Source organism: Anomalospiza imberbis, chromosome 8 (assembly GCF_031753505.1).
Source record: "Anomalospiza imberbis isolate Cuckoo-Finch-1a 21T00152 chromosome 8, ASM3175350v1, whole genome shotgun sequence".
In the NCBI taxonomy this organism is placed as follows: domain Eukaryota; kingdom Metazoa; phylum Chordata; class Aves; order Passeriformes; family Viduidae; genus Anomalospiza; species Anomalospiza imberbis.
The window spans coordinates 29,472,937-29,487,513 of NC_089688.1; positions in this window are offsets into that span (position 1 = coordinate 29,472,937).

Genomic DNA, 14,577 nt, shown 5'->3' on the forward strand with positions numbered 1-14,577 from the left:
AATCCCATAATGGAAACACAAAGAAACTCAGCCTGAAATCATCTCATCTAGGTTTGCTGGATTTTAGATGTTGAAAGGCGAGATCTGGGATGTAATTGTGTAGCATTACATGACACATCAGGTGTCCTAAATCCCCTTGATTTACAGGCATATAATTCAGGAGGTGCCTCAGGTGCCCTATGAAAAAAAGAAAGGTACACCTAGAGAGCAGCTCAGATCTCATGAAGGAGGCTGTGGGAAAAGGCAGCACAGCCAAGTGACTGGAAATGGGAGGAAACTGGCCCTGAGGTGTTTCAAAGCAACAGAAGGGGTAAACCAAATAATTAATCTGCACCAGAAAGCAAAACCTTTGACAGGGCTTGCACTTAAAAATTGTGTCCATGGCAGCTTGTCCATTTTTTTCCAGTGATATCAGTTTTCCTCATAAAATGCATTACCTCTCCCTACAAACCTTGCCTCTCTTGCTCCTTTGAGCTCTCCAATAGGTCAGATATTGTATTGACTTCCAAACTCTTTACTTACAAGTAGTCAAGAGCTTTGTCTGGTCAGGGTCCAAAAGTCCTTCTAACCTGCAAGCATTTATGGAAAAAGTGCTGATCGAATAGGAAAAAAATGTGCATAAAATAGATTTAAAACCTCCCCTCTCCAAACCTCAGCTGGCAAGTGCAATGGGGCAAATGGTCCATTGTGGCTCCCAGCTGTTTAGTCTCCCCAGTTTACAGTCCCCATTATGTGCCAATTATGCAGAAGGTGAGGCCATCACTTGTTTGCCATTGAGCAGAGCTATTCTCCAGCACTAACAGTGATCTGAAAACCAGGCAGATAAAATGGTATGTTCTTACATGCAGTTGTGGTTTGGTTAGTTTGTGGCAGGCCATACTTGTCGTGTCTGCCTGATATTCTCTTGTTCTAATAAACCCTATCTACAAAGTAATGAATTCTGTGACCTTTATTCAGTTAATTACTTTTTAATTTTAGTTTTCAAGGATTTTTATTCAGACTTCATGGGCAGATGCAGGGTTTGACTTGTCTATCCCTTGAAGGACACATGTTTTGTCCCAGGCAGGTATATTCAGTGCAAGTAATTTTTCCTCTAGGACTCTCTTTCATTTCACTGTGGCAGGTTAAGTCATTTTAGATTTAGATACTCATAGACGAGGATGTTCACAATCTGTTTCTTAGGCAGCAAAACACTTTTGTTGGCAAAGGAATAGCCTTTGGGTATCCAGAGACCTCGACCTGTCATAGTACAAGCTCATTTCTTTTTCCTTTCCTGCTTTCCTTGTGTGTTCTGGACCCTGCTAAGTAACTTTCCCTATCTAAAAGTTCCTCTTCACAAAGGTGAGAGAGATATTGCTTTAGTTTTCAGTTACAGACTTTACAACTCCATCAGAAGAAAGATTCTTGTTTTCACATAGTCCCCAAGAGTTACCACTTAGTGTTATTATGGTCTTTGCTCAGGGTAACACCAGTTTGACAGCTTCCCATTTATTAATGCAGTTAAATATGTTAATAAACGTGACATTTATTATTATTATCATAACATTCTTCAATTACATTGGTGAAGTTTTATCCAGCAAAAGCAAACCTGAGCCAAATACATCTTTAAAATGTCTGCACACAAGCCAATGCCAGCCAAGGGTGTGACATTTTTTGTTTTTTATTTTTACAGTTTTTAAGAACACTTCACACTGGCAAAAGCTTTCAGGGAAACCAGCTTATACTGGCATCAAGTGATTTTTGCTCATACAGCTTGCCTTGTTTGCAGAACTGTTTCAGGCTAGACCTGAAGCACTCTCTGGCCAGCACAAGCTGAATATGTGCCAGGGCACAGCTGCAGCGGTGTCATATCAACCCACAAACAAGGGCTTCGTCAGGCAGCACTGGTGGGGAGCTACAGCCTCTTTAGCTGACTCTCATTTACTCCACTAAACCCTTTTTTGGTTCTCACTGGGAAGGTTCACAATCATAGGTGGTTATTTGCACACCTTGCCTGCATTCTGCTGGTAAAACTTCTCCCAAATTTCAATTTCCCAGAATATTGGAGCAGTATATGGGAATGTCACATGAAACTATTTAGCAATTGCTAAAGTGCCCATTTAGCTTCCATGGTCTGATTCTAAGTTCATAAATAAAGAAGTTCCTTGCTGGTTTTTCTTGGTATCCTCTTGGTGCCATCTGAGAAGCACAAAGGAAGCAGAGAGGATGGAAGGCTTTAGATCAAGAAGAAATGTCTGGTCTGGAAGGACAGCAGAAATTCATAAAGGAGGGTTTGCCATTTCATATGGACATTGCATAAATCCCTTGTTGTGGAGATTTAGGGACACATGGCATCATAACTCTATCTGTTGTCATAGAGAAGGATGACTCTTCTCAGTCATGACAAATGTACCATTTTTCTTTTGTATGGCTGCAATTTCTGTTTTCCATTTTCTGCACTGTTTGGGGGTGAGAGTGGCCTATCCCTCCTCTGAGGGCAGACGGCAGAGGAACCATCCCTTTCCCTGAAATCCTTTTGAAATGTCCCAGCACCCTAAGTGCACAAAGATCTTGCACTGAAGTGTGCCTGGGACAATTTTTATCTCTGAGATGTTGGTTTAGGTCTCTAAACAGCTGCTGGACTATGAAGCTCTGAGGTCTGTGCCAACAAGATCTGCTTGTCCCAAAAATCACATAAAACTGTGGCTCCTGTGGCAGTGTAGCCTTCTGCCATGCTCACCACACATTCCTGCAGGAATGTGCAAACACCACAGAACAGACCCTGCAGATATTTTGGCTTTGAGAACAGCAAGAAGTTGCATAAACTTTCCTGCATTTTACATCCCCGTCTTTCATTGTGAGATATTGAATTGTGACATCAAAGAGTTAATGTGGACAGAAATGTTTGATCTCATTCTACTTGAGCTTATTACATTTTGAATTCTGATACTGTTACAGTGAAGCTGTAAATTTATCTTGAGGTAAACCAGCAGAAAGGCACTATTTTCTAGTTAGCAGCAGCCATTCTGTTCCTTAAAAGAAATTTAGGACAGATGTGTCTGTCTTATTATTTCAGTGAATGCAGGGAGAAAATGTATTTTATTTCTTATTAAATAAATTTGCCTGTTCATCTCAGTATGTGGGACTGTCAAAGCTTATAAATTTGGCAGTATTTTAACATGATCATTCTGTTTTTCTTTAAACCAAGTTATTAAATTGATATATTTTTATAAAAAGCAGAAGGTGATGGAAATTTTTTTTTCATCTTTTGACATTTGGTTTACTGTTAAGTGGTTTTAAGTAACACTGTATCTTAAATCAGAAAGATAACAACTCTTCCAAAGACTGCTGAAAACCAAACAAAAGGCTGAGATTCACTGGGTTTCCGTGCTGGTATAGCAGAGTGTGTTTGGATTTTGGTATTGGGAATTTTTTGTGCTAATGCACTGTTGGAGTTTAAGTGTCTCATGCTTTTCCCTGAGCATCTCCCATACCTGGCTGCAGGGGAACCAGAGACAAGCTGTTCTGTTGATACAAATCTCACGCTCACTTCTGCCAAGGTGGCTTTAGGTTTACAATCACCATAAAAACCCCTTACACCACTTTCAGCAGTGGTTAACCTGGTGTAAGTGCAAATAGGGTGCAGTCCTGACTAGGAAAAGTTCCCTTTTGTGTCAAAAAAGACTCCAGCTCCTACAGAAATTGTGGAGTCAGATCCATGCTGGGGTGGCTATGCTTGGCCACAAAGTCACATAACTTCCAGCTGAAGTTCCCTCTTGAAGAAAACACTGGGGTTTGAGTCATGTTGTGACAAGCTGCTGTGACTGGGTGAGTAGGTGTTAAAGCAAACCTCCAGACCAAGAGTTTAGAGAGGAACTGACTTTTTTATCCCAGTCTTTGTGATGAGAACTGGTTAACTTTCTAGCAAATGAAACCAGGCATTTCTATAAGGAAGGGTGAAAAAAACAGAGCAAATAAGTTAATATTTTTTGGGAGACATGGAAAGGATGAAATCCTATTGCAGTGAGCAGCAGGTCAGCCCTTCTGCAAGGAAAAGCAGGAGGCCCTTACATGTGCTTCCTACAGAAGAAGGATCAACGCAAAATTAAAAAATTAAACAAGTGCATAGAGATTTTCATTTGTTCCATTGATTCTGGTTGACAAATCTGTTTAGTTATATCATCAGCTACTCTATGTCCTTGATTCTCCACTGGTCTGTTCCACAGAGAGGAAAGACCACTAATATGGGGGTAATTACTGAATGCCTCCATGTGCATGGCTGGGAAACGAGTTGGACCCACAGTCTGAGCATCTTTTAAATCAGATGTTGCTAAGAGTTTGCCCAAAAGAGGTCTCTCTTCCCACTTCTCAGGGCTGAACATATTTGAGCTTCAATAAAAATGTTTAAGTAATTTCAAGCTGGTGGGCAAGGTCAATATTCCCTCATTTGCTGTAATCCTTAAAACAGGACAGTGTTTACAAATGCTGAAATTTTCCATGAACAAAACCATTTAAAAAATTACTGATTCAAGAGCCTGGAAATGTTTCTCTGGGCATTTCTAATCAAAAGGTAGTGTTTCACATGGTGAGTGAAAAGGTCCTTACTGAATCATAAGAGATGTGGTCTGGGCAAAGAGCAGGTCCCTGAGTTACAGCTGGGTAAGCAGGGAAATCAACTTCTGCTCCTTGAGAAGTGAGTAAGGCAAAGTAAATTAATGCTGCCTTGGTCCAAAGCAAAGTTTCTCAGCTGGACTCCAGAACTAACCAAGGAGACTGAAAGCATTGCTTCCCACTCAGAATCCACCTCTGGTTTGCTGTGTGCCTGGATAAGGCTTTGGATCAAGTGCAAATTCTAGCAGTGGGAAGAGCAGCAGGATAAAACAGGGGCAAGTGCTGGGACCATGGTAAATCACTGCTACCTGTAAAAGGTGACATTTGTTTAGGGGCAAAGCTCTGCTTATGTGTTAGCCTGAACTGGTGATCTGTACATTGCCATTAAATGCTCTTCTGCTATCCTGTGACAGAGCAGCATTTTCCAGGGACCACTGGACAAAGTTTTCCCCAGCAAAAGCACAGCTTAAATACTTTTTGGTGTTTATCTCAAATCTATCCTCTGTAAAATAGGAATAATGCTATTTGCCCAGCTTTGTGATATTCACTGACATCCTATTGCAAAAGATGGTCTGGAAAGTGTGCCAACTTTTTTATTGCCACTAATAAATGAGAAATCTCTTTCTCATTCTAGGACCTGCTGTTAAGGGTCAGTTAAGGTGAAACCAGAATATCAGGTCTATAAAACATTGTTCTATAAAGAGAACAGCTACAAACTGATATGATGCTATGAAGAGTAATGAATCCTAACTGCTCTTCTGAGCAGGAAGAGAGTTAAGAGCACACTCTGTCCAGGCTCAGATGTGCCATAGGACCCTGCCATCACAGAGGTGGGATGATGTTTCTGGGGCACTCTGTCCGTGATCACTTCGTGCCACACGTATCCACAGCCAGCATTTGTTCAGTCACAAAAGCAAATAGCATTTCTGGGAAGAAGAGACCCAACTAGTATCAGTGCACTTCACTTTTAAGTGGCTGGCCATGCCACGCTGGTAATTTAAATGGAGAAAGAGTGATAATAGTTTAGCAGTGAGAACAACAGTTTTTCCACCTCTTATCTGGAGATAATGGTGGAACATTGCAGGGTTTTTTTCACCCTCTTCCCAGCACCTGTCCTTATTTGTTGAACAATTTATAGCTCCATCTGAAGTATTATCCTGCTAACAGTAGGAGGTATTTGCAGTGCAGCACAACATAATCCTCCCCTCAGAGATTAAGACTATTACCTCATTGATGCTCCTAGTCTCTGCCAGCCTTGGCATACCAATGTACAGTGTGAATGCAGGTTTGCTGCATAATAGCTCACTATGCTACCAGCTAAGCCACTGAATGCTTCTACAGTCATTCCTTTTATTAGGAGAATGACATGACAGTAATAATGGATAATGAATTCTGTTAATGAGATGACTTATTTCAAAAGTAAATAAAGCTCAGGTGTCACGTGAATGAAACATTTTAAATATCTGCAAATGTGATTTAGTCAAATGTTCCAGGGAAGGAAAAAAAAAGAACCCACACAAACCCTCCTTTGAGGCAGCTGCGACTGAGTGGGTAAGACTGCACAAGCAAGAAAGGAGAAAAGGGAAGTTGTACAGGCAGCTTAACTTCATCCCTGGTGCAGGTGATTGATGGCACAATCTCTCCTGCTCCAATATAGATGAATTTGGCCACGCTGAGGGTACGCAACCTCTGTCAGGTCGAGGCTGCACTCCTGCTCCCTTGTGTGATGGGGTGGGAGCAGCTCCCAGCAGGAGCTGCCTTGGGACTGCAGCTACTGGCACAGCCTCCCTGCAGCTTGGTCTCTCTCTTCACTGAATTTATCACAAAAAGCTCTTGACTTGGTTGAACTAAAGCCAAGGGAAATGCAAATATCCACTGCTGTTTCTGCTGAATTCCATTTACTCCTTTACTAAGTTATTATTCTTCCTATGAATAAACAACTTACACATCTTTTAATGTAATACAGAAATATTAATGTAATCTTCCTCTCCTCACATTTTTAAATGATTGAACTGTGTTTTGCTTCATTTTTGCAAACCAATTCACTGTCAAGCACAAACCAGGTTTGTAGTTTGGTTTATTGTACATGAAAATGTTACCAACAACATCAGCATCACACAGAGATGCAAACAGGCATCGTCCAGGATGTGGTGAGGATGCTAATATTAGACCTGTCAGACAGCCTTTGTGAAACTCAGGGTTTCTTTATTGACCATAAAAGCATTAAAGCATCAAAGAAAGAGACTACTTGGTGTGTACAGGCGTATTTATCTTCCCTAAGATTTTTTTGCCCTGATGTGGACTCTGACTTCTGCACATCTTTAATACATTTATCCTCACAGTATGCCTGTGAGACACAGAGGAGCTACTCTTTGCATTCTACAGAAATTCTGCAGTTCTGCAAAACAGAGAGCTGAAACACTGAAAAGAGAGCAGGCAGGCTGACCTCCTGCAAACACGACAGCAGGAGGTTCCTCCAGGAGCTCAGCTGCCCAGGGAGCCATGACCTGCTCCTGCCTTGGCTTCCTCTGGCCATTTGCTCCTGCCCCGTGGCATAAAGCACAGGGCTCTGCGACGTGCAGTGTCACCTGTCACTGGTTAGCAATGCCAGGGAGTTGTTTGTCCATGGAGGGAATATTTTAAAAAGAAAGGAATGAATGAAGAGTCCAGTGATAGGTTCCATGGCTTTGGCCCTCTTCAATGGTCCTTGGGGAATGACGTGGATGTTCCCACCTGGCAGCTCGTTGGTTCTCTGTGCCTGGTAGTTGAAGCATTTTTGAGGGTCCTTGAGAGAAACCAGACTGGCAGTCCCTGTGAACAGCAGAGGCTAGAAAACTTTGACATCCTAGAGGATTTTGTCCCAAACTCCAAGTGTCCCTGAAGCATCTGGCCCACACCAGCCTCCCACCCAGCACAGCTGCTCCACCACTGGTACCCAAGGCAGCTGCTTTGGTGAGATTTGGGGATAGTTCCATGGGCTTCCTTCCCTGGGGACTTGGGACACTTTGGGCTCACACCCTAGAAGAGAGAGAAGCAGATTTAAATCTGATGTTATATGGGATAGGGGAAGGGGGAGAGGGAAGACACAGAGAGATATGAAAGTGGAAAATTATTTGTGTGCATGACCTGATAATTTTTTTAGCTAAGTCTTACAGAGTTGTAAAGTAGAATAAGCATTTCACCCAGAATAATCACAAAAACTGGGCTGTCCTTCCACTTTCAGCACCCCTCCTTTTTTTGAAACAAGGCGGGAAAGGTCTCAAAAGTTTAGCAAAGAGAAATCAACCTCCTTAGGAGGCTCTGTGGGCAACCCAACCAGGAGGGCATGCAGAATGTTGTGAGGGAACTCCATCAGGGCAAAGCTGGCATGTGCTGCAGCCCGTGGGCTGAGCAGTGCTGCCAGCCCCACTCCAGCCTTCCCAGAGCACTCGGGGTGGAGCCAGGCTGCTGAGAAGCTGCCCCGCTGTTTGGTTGTTTAAGCTGTGGCTGCAGAAGAAAAGAAAAGCAAAACCATGGGTTGATTTATATCTCTTGGTTATTGTAAGGCATTCCCAAAAGAAACAAACAAACAACCCCAGACATTTTAAAACTTAACCATTTTAAAAAAATGGCAAAGTGCTTCTATCATTTTCAGTAATTAAAACATGAACAAAAAATAAAAACTCCCCTGGCTCTTTCATTTGATGATTTTCAAGCCTGTTTTTTTCCCCTCGCATACTCCTTGCATATTTCATTCCTCACAATCCTGTCCCCATTAGTGGTGATGACAAAGCTCCCATTGCTCCCCATGTGTGGGAGAATCACACTGTAAGTATGGATTTAATCACCAACCTTCAAAGTGACTAAAAAGGCAGATAGATGAGATTCCTGGGGAGATTTTCAAAAGTGAATTTTGACATACTGGCTCTTTTGAGAACATTGCTGCTCTTTTCTAAAACATTTCTCGAGGCCTGCCCTTATGGGCCTAATTTCAGGTACCCTGAGGTACAGCTGCTTAACTGGTTCCAGCTCCGTGCTGGATCCTGGAGCTCTGGGCACCCCCTGGGCTCCGGGCATCCCTGGTGCCGAGCTCCAGCCCTGGATCCCAGGCTGACCTCGCGGGCAGCGCACGCGGGCGGGGAATCTCGCCCTTCTGCCCGTTCCCACGTCCGCAGCGAGAGGCGTGAGGAGCCCTCTGGAAATGCTGAAATGCTGACTCCGGGTTTCCACGGGGGAATTGACTCAGGCTCCTTCGGACGCCGCTGCTGCCACCGTAGAAAGAGCAGATCAAAACTCGGCGATTATTCTCCTAAGCATCTCTAATTAAAACCAATAATGGGGTTAATTAAAGCACATGAAAAGCAGGATGTTCAGCAGCAAGCCAGCGTTTCTTTCTCAGCTTGTGCTTGGTATGTGCAGTGGGGTCTCTTCATTAACCCCTAGCCAAGGCCTTCCAGACCATATACACTTTGCCAGGTGTATTGGTCTGTGCTCATAGCAACAAAATTAGCATCAGAACCATTCATTTTCATTATATTGGGCAGCTTTTTTTTAAGCCAATGGCAGGTATTTTCATTCTTCTTTTCTTTTTATGCATAGAAAGGAAAAGTTGTGAATAATACCTGCACAAAAGAACAGAAAACAACTCCCCTGTACTCACCAAAATTTTATTTTTATTTTAATTTACACATTTAGGGAGCTTATCTCTGAATACCAAATGAACCCACCTACTTTAGTTTGCTCATTAAGCATAATTTTATATGCATGGAGTGGTATTTTTGACGCAATATTAGTATTGGCAGTTGGGTTCTGGATCCATATCTTTGCCTACAGAAGTCAATGGGAAAATGTTCATTTATTTCAGTGACAGTGAATTTGGACCTTAGTGAATAGTTATCTATGTGTGCATGAAAACACAGCAGTGCCTGCAAGGAGATGCACAGATACTGGTCTGCTCACACTTTTAGGCAATCTGAAGAAGCAGTTTTATTCCAACTAAATTATAGGAGCACCTTACACTCTACCAAATAACTTTCCAGAACAACTGCAATAAAAATACTAAGGCATGACTGTATCTAATTATTAAGAAGAGCAGTGCTGTATGAAAACAATAATTGCATTTTGAGAGATGAATTTTGTTGCACAGGCCATCTTTAGACTCTAGGAATTAAAAATTAAGATCTTGTGCTGGTTTTTGTGCCATCAGGGCTGGAGAAGGGAAGGATCCTTATTTCAGCTTGGCTGTGGTGACAGAACTGATGCAAGTTTAGTGGTCAGGCTGTGCTTTTATCAGCATACCTTTTATTCCACTTGGTCGTGGTTTTACTCTGCTGGTCAAAAGGACGCTGCTGCCTTTATGTATATTAGCAGGCCTAATTATCAGTGCTTGGCTGAAGGAAGTACCAGAAAGTTAATATAAAAATACAGAAGGGATTATTTAATTCTTGTACAGATTCCAAGGCACCAGTTCAGTCTGCACCAGCAGAAGCTGGGAGCTGCACGCAGACTCCCAGTACACCAAACACTGGCTTCCAGTTCAAATTCAGCCACAGTTTGCTTTGCAGCACTTGTGCTTCTAAAAAGCTTGTGAATTGGAGACAAATGCAAATTCCTCAGTTATTATGAATTATCTTCACTTATTAGCTGTTTACATGTGCCATGGTAGTAACTGGATGTGAAAACAGATGAGCCTGTGCTTGTGAAGACAACTGTGTGGTTGCTATTTAAATGTCAGTTCCCTTCCATTGACAGGGTAGTGTTTTTCATAAGAAGTTTGGAAATTTCTCCTTTTTCCTTTTTTTTTTTTTTTAATGGCTCAATGTTGATTGTATCAGCAAAGCTATTATGCTGAGCCTCTGCAGTAATTTGTCAAATAATCATCTCCTGGCACATATTTTTTTTTTTTCTACAAAGGCGCTAATGATTACAAGTATGATTAATAACTGAACTAAATTGTTATTGCTGGGAAGTTTTAGTGCATTCAGGAAATCGTGACCTGTATTAAAAAAAAAAACCTTGGGGACAAGAGAGGTTGGTCATACTTCACAGAAGGAATGTACGACCTGTACATGTTTCCTTTTACCCTGCCATGCTTTTTTATTAGATCTTGGGATAGTAACCTCACGTGGGTCATTTCTCGGTCAACTGCTCATCTCCGCTGTTGTTCCAAGCAGGCTTCCCGAGCCACTACAGGAAGGACTGGATGATTTCTTTAAGGAATAGCACTATTTATAAAATAAATATAAAATCAGGTCTCCATTTTGCGCAAGCAACAAATTATGAGAACTCCAGCAGCTGTATATTTGTTGAACATCCGCCTCCTGTGAGTATAAATTGCACCTTACTGAGTAGAAATAAAATACAGTCCACCAGAGACTGCTGCAAGGTGTAGCTGCTTGTGTATGGGCAAGTAATGACTTGCATTTTCAGCTGCTCCTTAGTAAGAGCCTTAGTAATTGGAATCAGTTATTCAAAACATCTCTAAATGTGATTTAAATGGCAAGGATTTAATAACATAGAAAGAAGTCATTACAGAGGTTCAAGCAGGGGAGAAGGGAATTCCGTTTTTCAGAGCAGAGGGAGAAAAATAAAGCAATTACTTGATGTAAAGGCCAGAAACAGGACTCCTGCTGTCACAGAGAAATCAAATCTGTCAGCAATTAGTGGGATCTTAGGAGGCAAAGAACCCTTCAGTGTTGAACAGTGAATAAGGGGTTAGCAATTATATGAACTGATAAAAGTGTTCTGGTTTTCAAACAGCAGGTTAACAAGGCTTACTTTTTTCATAACTTTGCGCAGATGTGATGAGTCACACTTTGTGACATTTTTCAGGAGGACTGCATGAAAAGGTAAGAAAATAATAAAGCACATTGCATTCCTTTTGCTTTTAAGATGCTGCTGATTTACTTATTGCAAAATGACCCAGGGCACAATGATGGGACCAGCCTCAATGTCTGTCACTTCTCGCGGGGCCAGGCACTTACTGAACTCTGCCTTTAAAAGCACGGCTTGTCTTCCACATGCGAGCACTTGTGTGAGCAAAAAAAACCCAAAACCCCGCACAAACATAATCAGGTCTCATTCTATTTGATGTCAGAAATACTCAGAAATTCCCAGCAGAAGGTATTTATACCCTGCAAGGTTGATTCTTGAGCAGAAGAGTTCACAGAGGAAACGGAAATAGACGTGATTATGCCTTTTTAGTCTTGACTCCGTCTAACGCTCTGAATGCTTGTATAGACATTACATGATTAATTCGCACAAGAAAAAGAATATTTGTAGGAAACTGAAAGATGAGGAGACTTTCTCCATATGTCAGAGAGGCTGAGGCAGAACTAGAACTCTGATCCTGTACTTTTATTGACTTTAATGGGGAACTTTAAGAAACAAGAAGCAGAAAGGGACTAGAAACTCTAGATACACAGCCTGCACCTTGAATAGCATATAGGGAAACAGTGAGCTTTGAAGACTTCATCTTCAGGTTAGGCTATCCTATTTTGTTCAAAGGCACCAAAGCCCTTCAGAGCAGGAAAACAAAGGAGCTCTGGCACTTTCAAAAGGCTTTCTCTCTCAAAACAGAGGGATGAAGTGTGTCTAGACTGAGACGCAAAATCCTTCTGGAATGTGTAAAGAAATGAGGGCTATTGAGATTAGCAGGGAAAGCCTTTCAGTGGGATCAACATTCACAGAGAGCATTGCTTTACAATCATCTCTAAGTGCCCAGTTCGTCTACTGAAGCAAAAGCCTCACTGGCTTTATGTTGGCTGCTTGGTCTGTGGTGTGTCAGACTCCTAGAGGCAAGGACAGGGGGCTTCTGAGCTCCTCCAGACTGCAGAAGAAACTGGAGCAGTTTGTGCCTGGTCAGTGATGTGTACTGGGGCTTTTTCCCAATCCAAGCTAGAAAGCAACCCCAGCACTGGCTGCAGGAACATGCGGTGGTCTGAAGCTCCAAGGTAGAAAGGTGCAGCTGGGGTTGCTACTGTGCTGCCACCACATTCCCTACACAGCACAGGAAGGCACCAAGCCCACTTTCCCAGGATTTTCAAAAATTTGATGTAATGCAGAGCTGTTGCATCTGGCTTTGTATGGTGTGTTAGCATATGGTTGGGTGTTGTCTCAAAGGTAAATCAGGAGTTAAAGTAAAACAACAAAACCAAAACTTCAGTGCAGATCAAGATTTCTCTCACCTAAAAATCTCACAAAGGCATCCTTTGCAGATTGGGGTATAGGGGCAGTAATAGAAATTGCAACATTTCTGTTGAGAAGTTGGTATTAGCTTCCAAAAGACATGCAAATCTTGTGTCATATCAACATGGGAGGAATGTCTCAGGGAAGCATTTGATCACCCCTGTATACTAATCACCTTGGGAAAGGAACATTTCAGAGCAAATTCAGATCTATAACTAAAATTCTCTTGAACTTCATTTCACATTCATTTCCCAAGTGACACAGATTTTTCTTTAACATGTATTTTAGGTCCTAGAAAGTTTTGGAAACCATACTAAAAAAGACTGAAAGAAAAACAAAAAAAAATTAAGCACTAGAGGATGGACCTGCATCATTAAGTGAATACTTCTTTTTTATATATAATTAAAATTCTTTGAAAGCCAATACAAATTTCAGAAGTTTTTGTCCTGTGACATGTTTTAAATAACCTCTATTTTCCAAATTGCATTACATGTGAATTTTTATGAGCACTCTTTTTTGTGTCTGGAAAGATGGCGGATGTCCGTAGGAGAGAATAGCATTTCTTAACCTTGGCTCAGCACCATCTTTTTCTCTCCTGTGCACTTACAGGATTGCCTGAGCTGAATATCACGCTATCTGTGAAGAACTCCTTTTCTGATCCCTCGTGCTTTCTCTAGGATGAAGGAAAGCTTCCAAGAAGATTCACTTTCAAGTGAATTCATCAGGTTGCTCTGACCTGGGTAAATCCTTTGGATGTCATATCAAAATGCTCAAGATAGCTTCCCATTTCATCACCTTTTGAACCCAATCCTGGGTTGCTCTCTGATCCCCACGGTTTTGGTTCATGGTGCGTGCGTTAACACACAATTACTGCTGATCTCAATAGCGATTCACATCCTCATTATCTTGCCAGATCAGGCCTTGCTTTAGGTATTTCACAATCTCACATTAAGGAATTACTAAATGGCAAGTGCCTACTGAAAAACAGAAGCATAAATCCACAATTCCCATGGAGCTGATTTTTACATTAATCTTTTGACTGCGAAAACACCGAGAAGTGACGAAAGAGTGGTTTTCAAAAAGAGAAGTAAAAAGAAGAAAAGACAAAATCTTGGCCTGTGTGATGAACTTAGATGGGGTACAGTGATGATGGTTACACATTTGACACCTTCTGTTTTGCTTCCAGGAACCGGCAGTGAAATGACTCTTCTAAATCCCAGTGCATGGAAAGTGACCACTCCCAAGGGAAGATCACACAGTGCTGAGAACTCCCTCCAGTGTGCAGTTGGAAGGAGGATTCTCCATGGGACACTAGAATATGTCAGGAGTTGAGGCCTACAGGTTCAGCAGAATTTTCTGTTCCTGGTCAATATCTTAGAATTTGTAGGACATTTCCTGCCTTGTTGCAGGACTCACGTATCCAAAATTAGCAAGACCAAGATTCAAATTTCAGTTTGAAGTTTTGAGTTTCCTTCTTCTCTAAGAGCAGAGATCCATGGGATTTACTCATGAAAGATCTGCCAAAAGCCAATGATCTTGCTGGCAATCCATCTCTCTGCCGTCTTCTCTGGCCAAAGTTAGTAGTTTTTAGGGAAAGTCTTTGGTGGAAACCAGCATGACTTCACATTCCTTTGAACTTCTTTTGTTTGGCTTCATGTCTGAACGTGGCACACAGACCACACTTGTTGCACTGCTTGCTGGTCATGGACAATTTTCAGATTTTTATGGTGATACAACAGCAGCTGTCATGGAGTTAACTCCTCTGTAGGGCACACAGGGCCCCTTTCATGGTTTGGAGAGTGTCTGTGGATGCCTTGGCCA